This window comes from Ursus maritimus, unplaced genomic scaffold (assembly GCF_017311325.1).
Source record: "Ursus maritimus isolate PB19 unplaced genomic scaffold, ASM1731132v1 scaffold_9, whole genome shotgun sequence".
In the NCBI taxonomy this organism is placed as follows: domain Eukaryota; kingdom Metazoa; phylum Chordata; class Mammalia; order Carnivora; family Ursidae; genus Ursus; species Ursus maritimus.
Window position 1 is genome coordinate 1,738,134 of NW_024427107.1, and position 7,424 is coordinate 1,745,557.

General features: G+C 40.3%; 1 long non-coding RNA gene across 3 annotated transcripts; it reads left to right on the top strand.

Moving 5' to 3' along the window:
- The first annotated feature begins 288 nt into the window (after positions 1 to 288).
- On the top strand, positions 289 to 7,002 carry LOC103677404. Of its 3 annotated transcripts, none has more exons than XR_005833753.1 (3): positions 289 to 744; positions 1,372 to 1,515; positions 6,013 to 7,002. It is a non-coding gene; the product is annotated as an uncharacterized LOC103677404 (long non-coding RNA). The 3 variants fall into 3 exon arrangements; XR_005833755.1 differs by having other exon boundaries at positions 6,543 to 7,002; XR_005833754.1 differs by lacking the exon at positions 6,013 to 7,002 and adding an exon at positions 1,915 to 2,285.
- Positions 7,003 to 7,424: the final 422 nt, after the last annotated feature.

Below are 7,424 nucleotides of genomic sequence, written 5' to 3' on the forward strand. Positions count from 1 at the left end.
GAGCATGCACAGCCTCTCCTCATTGGAGCCTGACTCAGATACATATTGAAAATTCTGGAGAAGACAAAAGAATTCAGCTGTCTTTGAAGGCTTTTCCTCAGATGTCCTGGAGCCACCCAGAACTGACAACCATCCTCTTTTCCCTTGATCTGCTTGTGGCTCCAGTGAGGTCAAATCCAAGGAGGAAGTTCTTTTCCCACTCATGCTGTAACCTGATATGCTGCCTGGAAATGCAAGTCACAGTGTGAGAAATGTGCATGCTGTGGCTCTCTGGGGACAAGAGAGGACTTTCGTCTCATGACTATGCCTGCATTTGCATGGCCGCCATTGGGCAAACCAGCCAGGAGCAGGGGCTGTTTCCTGAGCACTAATTCTTAAAATATGGCACTTGAGCAAAACTGCATTCTATGCAAGGGGAAGGAAGACATGGTCAGAAGTAAAAGAGGAAGACCCGGACTTAAAATATGGTGATAAATGATGATTCTGGGAGGCTTCATGGCGTAGGCGATCCTTTGGGTTGAGTATTACTCTACATGTGTGGCTAACCTTCTGCTTCAGTTTCCTTGTGCTTGAAGACAGTTGTGATACTGTGAAACTGGGCTGGGCTTGGAGTCACAAGTCCTGAGTGTCAGTCAAAGCTCTGTCAATTTCTGACTGTGCGATCATAGACAACTCATTTTACTTCTTGGGTGCTCAACTGCCTCAGCTGTCAGAATGAGCAGAGTGATACAACACTTGCTCCCGGTAAGGAATAAATGGGAAAACTTGTAAATTGCTGGGCACTAAGTAAATGTTCAATAAAAGTTCATTAATTTTTTTTTTTTTTACTTTGCCAACCCCAGTGTTTACATGAATTTTTCAAAGGTTTATATTTGAATTCCTATTAAATAGTACTATGTGTATTATCTCCATTATTTATTTATATTATTTTCCATAGCTTCTTACTTAAGAGTCTTTACCCCACATGCTGCCTTGATACTGAGAACTTAAACCACATCCTTCTGTCTGCATTAAGATAATTTTATGCTATTCCTCTACTTTTATTAGCAGAATTTATTTTTCTCATGAATCTCTTGCCCAGGACATGGTTTGATTGTTCCTTACAGGAATGTCCCCATCCACTCTTCCCCAGGAAACATCAATTATTTATGCCCTAAGAGTCAAAGGAATCCTTCATCTTGAAGTCGTCCCCTTGTGTCCTCCAGTCCTGGACTACTGTCATGACTCTTACTTGATCCTAACTGAGCCCTGCTTCAGGTCAAACTCCCACACTTCAGTCAATACCTTCCTCTGAGGCACTGTTATAGTTCTGCTGTGTGGTGAAATTACTTTACCTTGGTAAGCAACAACTCAGCTGCACCTTATCAACAGGCCGTGTTGGTGATGTTTGGGGATCCAGACATTTTGGCATTTGGGAAGTCCCACTTGAGATCCAGTCAACACGGAGGACTTTCAGTGGCAACATTCGACTGTGAAACAGCCCTCTCCTTGGAGGCCTGTGGAGTTCCCCGCTAGGTATGGGAAGTTTCCTGACCACGATGCTGCGGTATGGGGGTGGGGGTGGGGGTGGGGCCTAATATTCTTTAGAACAACTAGCTCTTTCAGTGATCTCCCAGATGCTGTTTATTCTGTTTTCTAGGAGTAAGGAATGCTCTTTAGCTATCATTTGGCTGTCTGATCAGATTTGGGAAATGATTATCCGTGGTGGAAATCTACCTCCTTACTAAAACTACTGTTGGATTCTGCCTGTCCCTGTCATTTCATTGAGAGGGACCTTGAAATGAGCCCCTTCTTCAAGCCAGCCATAGGAAATAGGAAGTTCTGAAGGCCTGTCTGTTCTAAGACTGGCATGACATCCTTTGGTCACTCATCAGAAGCATTTGAGAACTTTCCTCCCTCTTGTCTTTTGCCCAGGAGAGTCTGGTTCTAGGAGATATCTTTCTGCAAACCATTCCATACTTCTGGAGTCACAAGCCTTGTCTTGGGTTTGTAGCTGAATGACCCGTTGGCTACTTTGGGAGGCTGAGACGTGAAGAACATAAACATTTTTAGATGAAATATTCCCAGACTCTTATGGATTTGACTCTGTCTAAAGTTAACTCCATGCTTCTTCCTCCAGGCTGAACTCCTGCTACATGAATAACATGTTTACATTATAATCCAAACTTGTGTGCTTATTTTGCTAAATGGCATGCATTAACCAAGGATATTTGTGGAGTTTTTGATACAACCAAGATTATTTGAGAGCCATCTTAGAAGAAAAATAAAGCAAAATTTCAAGCTTCCAATAGTCTTCATATTTTAATTAGTTCAAAAAGCATCTAAAGGTTTTGTTTTGTTTTGTTTTGTTTTTAGTTTTAAAAATCTCTTTCTTAAGAGATTCTTTGGCCAAGGCAAAAGGAAAACTTCCCACTGTCTCTTCTAGATCTCCCTAAATCCCAACCTGAACCTAGGAGCCTTTATTCTTTGTTCCTCTCCCCCACCGTCTACTCTTTCTGCCCCATCTCTCCCTCTAATTCATTCCCTTCCTTCCTGACCATCCAGAATCCTTTAAGACTCAGTTGCCTCTTTAAGTTAAACCTCCCTTAGTAGAGGGAGCCCTTTTCAGTTGATATGAAGCACTGTTTTTTCTCTGAGCCCAGAGCCATCATTAGATTTTCCCAAGACCCATCAGAATGAGACATTTGCAGAGGGATTTAGAATAATTTTAGGAATGTATAATCCAGAACTCCTAATATATACTAATTGATTGATTAGTAGGAGAAGCCTAAGAAGCAGAATGTGAAGCTTTTAGCATGATTTAAAAGACCTTGAGTTTCATAGGAAACCAGAGGGGCTTAGAAAAGCTGTCATAGTTAGATGTCTTTTGGAGACTATCCCTAAAATCTTCCGTCTGAAAACAGACTGGTTTCTAATTCAGTCCTGCAAGCAAAGGACAGAGTTTGGAGAACTCTGGGACAGGCTCTTTAATACTAGTAGATAGCATCCATGAACAGTTCTTGAGGAAGATGAGATTCCAGTTCTCTTTTCACTTTTATAAGTGGTGTTAAGCCAGAAATCGGAGATTAATGTGTAAGCATAAAGTAGAATTGGGAAATGACTCCATTGCTAGAACTGTCACACCCTGTGGAACATTTTGGAAGTACTTTAGAAAGCAAAGTAGAATCCTGAAAAAATTTATGACTTTACAGATAAGACAGCTAGATGTTTCTACCTCTGTCATTCAGCCTGAAAGAAGGAATCTCTTGATAATGAAGCCATAGACACTGTAACAGAAAGGGCACTGAAATAAGAATTGCTTTATCTTGGCTAAGTAAACAGAGAACATACACAAAAAATGACGTGATTAATCAGTAAGAGGGAATTTGCAAGGCGTTGATCCAAAGATTAAAGAAGCTCTTCTGGCTTATCTGAGGTAAATCAACACAAAGAATGGATCCAAAATGCTATGCAATGTGTTAAAATCTAAGCAAAGTTTGTTTAGTTTTGATGAATTTGTTTCTTTGGTTTAGTGTTTGTCTTCACTTAAAATACGAAAAGATTTTTTTTTCTGTGTAATCTGCCAAGATATTATCTGCTAGGATATATTTGTGTGTTTTATGTTGTCCTAAAGACATGTCTTTGATTATTTTTTAAAAATTTGTATTTTAATTCCAGTTAGTTAACATACAGTGTAATATTAGGTTCAGGTGTACAATGTTGTGATTCAGCAATTCTATACATCACCTGGTGCTCACGACGACAAGTGCACTCCTTACTCCTCATCACCTCTTTCACCTATCCCCCTACCCACTTCCCCTCTGGTAACCATCATTTGTTCTCTGTAGCTAAGAGTCTGTTTCTTGGTTTCTCTTTCTCTCTCTTTTTTCCCCCTTTGCTCATTTGTTTTGTTTCTTAAATTCCACATATGAGTGAAATAATATGGTATTTGTCCCTCTTTGACTGCCTTATTTCACTTAGCATAATACACTCTAGCTACAGGCATGTTGTTGCAAAGGGCAAGATTTTGTTCTTTTTGATGGCTGAGTAATATTCCATCACACACACACACACACACACACACACACACACACACACACACCCACCCCACATCTTCTTTATCCATTCATCAGCTGATGGTATTATGTCCTTGTTTATTTTAGAAAACAGAACTTCCTTACTTTCAAAAGAGTGAAGGCTCTTGCTAATCATGTTACCTACCTATGCTTACTTTTAAGTGTTTCATTGTCACTTTCAAGCGGGTGGCCAAATACTGTTTCTCAGGCACCCACAATCCTATCTTAAGTGTTCAGATCTCATGACAACTTCTTTTTTTTTTCCTTCCTCATATTGATTTCCAAATATAAAATGAAGTGAAATAGCTTTCAGGATATCTTTTGTACCTAAAACTATCTTTGGGATTTCTCAGACCCCTAGAAAATCACGAAGACTTGTTATTACACTTTGAAAAGAGAAGTGTCTAAAATAATAGCATTATTTGGTATGTCACTATTGATGAATATCATGGAAAGAGTTGTCAAATCAGAAGGCATGCTGGGTCTTCTTTATGCTAAATATGTATAGGGAAAATTTTAAAAATCATTTCAGAAATCATATGCTGTATGAAAAGGAACTAGATATTGGTCAGTGCCTTGCTGTCCATGATATGCATGTATGTGCATGTGTGTGTGGATACATATATACATGTATGTCCATATACACACATTTTTTCCTCCTCAGCATCCTGATATTAGGCAATAACCACATAGTTATCAGCCATTATTTTGGTTATTATTTAAACTGTCTACTTGGTCACAATCTCACTTTAATTTGAATCTAGCATCTTCTTGGCTAGTGTTTTCAATTTGGGATGTATATCAGACCTATCTAGGGAGTTTTATTAATATGCAGATGTTTGGAACCTATTCCAATTATCTCTGTATAATTGTGCATCTCAATATTTTTACCTTTATAAATATTACAAATCCATTTTTATAAGATTAATGTACATTGTATTTGAAAACACTCTTAATCATTGTCCTTACAGACATTCTGTCTAAAACTTCAGATTGCCTTTTCTATGTTTGTTTTGCATGTCATGGAAGCAACCAGATTTCTTCGTCATTTGTATTATTATAATGAACTCTTACCAGATCTTTCACTTCGGAATGATCGGTAATAAGGTAACGATAGACATTTTAAGTCTCTGTCATTTAGAAATACCACTTGTTTGACTTTGATGTTTCCCTGAAGCCCCAGCTACATGCCTGAGATGTTTTCATTGAGGGGCTGTGTTCCCAACCCCATGGGAAGAACTTAGCAGGTACTATTAACAGCTAGCACAACCATGAAATCTTATGGGGTTGACTATTAGATTCATGTGCTTCAGCTAAGGAGACACAGCACCCTCAAATCTCAGGAAGACTGAGGAACCACCCCCAGCCCCTGGAAACAGCTGGTCTTTGGACATAGACAGCTTCTACCCCAGATTCATAGAACCAGACCATGATTATCACTTTCAATCTGCATTTCTTCTCTAGTCCAGCTACTTTTTCCTCTTCCTGGCTTATGACGACTTTATTTGCCTGTAAGTCTCCTATTTTTAATATTGCTTTCTGCATTTTTAGTCCGTCCTTGGTATGATTCCAAAACCTGGTATAGTTTACCATGAACTGGATAAAGAGTACAAGCAAACCAACTATTGGCTTTGTGTACCTTTCTCTACAGGAACACCAGTGTCCTATGGTTCCATTTCCTTGTGGTGAACAGTTTCCCAGGAAACTGGGCTCAACCATTTGGTGAGGTTTTAAATTGCAAATACCACAGTGGTCCAGGCAGCCAGAAATCTAAAACTCCTATCACATTGTGCCTACAACAGGGGGAATGTGTGCTTCGTGGCGTGGGGAGCGATGTTGTACCTGCAACCCTGCAGACCTCTCTAAGGTCTTTAACATTACAGAAAAGAGAGAAAGAAAATGAGAAATCAGAGAATTCAGTTATTTGGCTAATGATCTCATATCTGGTTTTCTTTAGACTGGGGATGGGATATGTTCTCTTCGTTCAACCTGGGCCCTCATGACCCCTGGCTGAGAAGTGGACAACACACTTTGAGTACAATCCATGTCTGAGTATGCGTTTTGTGGCAGTGTCCAGAGATGCCATCTCCAGAGTCCTAGATGCTGGTGTACAGCCACTGTTGCATCAAATGATCAGGTGAAGAATAAACAATTTGACATTTCTAGAGGTTGTGGAACCATGGAGGTTGGAGTAAGTATCCACAGACACCTGCTATGAGATGATCACACCTCAAATAGCAGTGAAAGTCTGGGTAGGCATACATGCTCAGATACTAATTAGAGATCTATTCTTCCTCTTGGGCTGAAGAGTACCAGAAGAGGCTGAGGCCATAAACTGTCCGCCCCACAGGCAGCCTGGGCACTGAGAACCACAACCACACGTGCTGTGAACACTAGTATACTCTGCTATCCCTCTGCCTTCGTTAGCAGAATTTAATGTTTCCAGGAATCTCTTGCCCAGGCAAATGGCTTGTTTGTTCGTTACAGGGACTTCCTGAAAGACCCATCCACTCTTCCCTGGAAAACATTCACTCCGAAGAGTCGAAGGAATCCATCACTCCAAGTCCCCCCATTGCTGTTTCTCCTGTCCAGGACCGCTGTGTCACAATCCTTCCTCACTCCTAACTGAGTGCCACGTTGGGTCCAACTCCCAAATTTCAGTCAATCATGATCTTGCCTTCCTCTCTTGGAAGTACCAGCAGCTTTGAGGCGTGGTGTCTTCCCTTTCCACAGAAATGACAAACTCAGCTTCGTCTCATCAACAGGTTGTGTTGGCAATGTTTGGGAGGCAGGTTTTGACATACTTTACACATGCTAGATATTTTAGAGAAATTATAAGTCCAGAATTTGAAAAATGTCTACTCTTTTTGTTTTACATCTTAAATAATTGCTACAGTTCTGAATTAAGGTTTTTATATTTAAAAATATTTCACCTTTTAAAATTCCATCTGAAATAATGTAATAAATTCAAACTTCGAAGTACACCTATTTGTTTTTCTGAAAAATAATTTCTGTCCCTTTACTGATAAATCTCAGGATAGTAGATCTGGGGTTGTGGCTGCCAGCAGTGGCTGGGATAGAGCCAGGAGCTATTAGAATCTGGCATCTACTCAGAGCCAGGCCTTGTGCAAGCAGCTCCCTGGACATCACACTGTCTTCACTCCTTACAAATTCCCTGCCATCGGGGTGTTGCCCTTATTTTACAGATGAAGAAGTTGGCCTTCAGGTCAAAGGACTCAGCTGAACAAGAATTCCAACCCATGTTTGTCTGACTGCAAGAAGAGTCTTCCTTTCACCCTCTCCCTAGCCTTTATTGACTACCTCCTGTATGCTACCTATCGTCACAGGTACTGAGCACCCATCCATTGG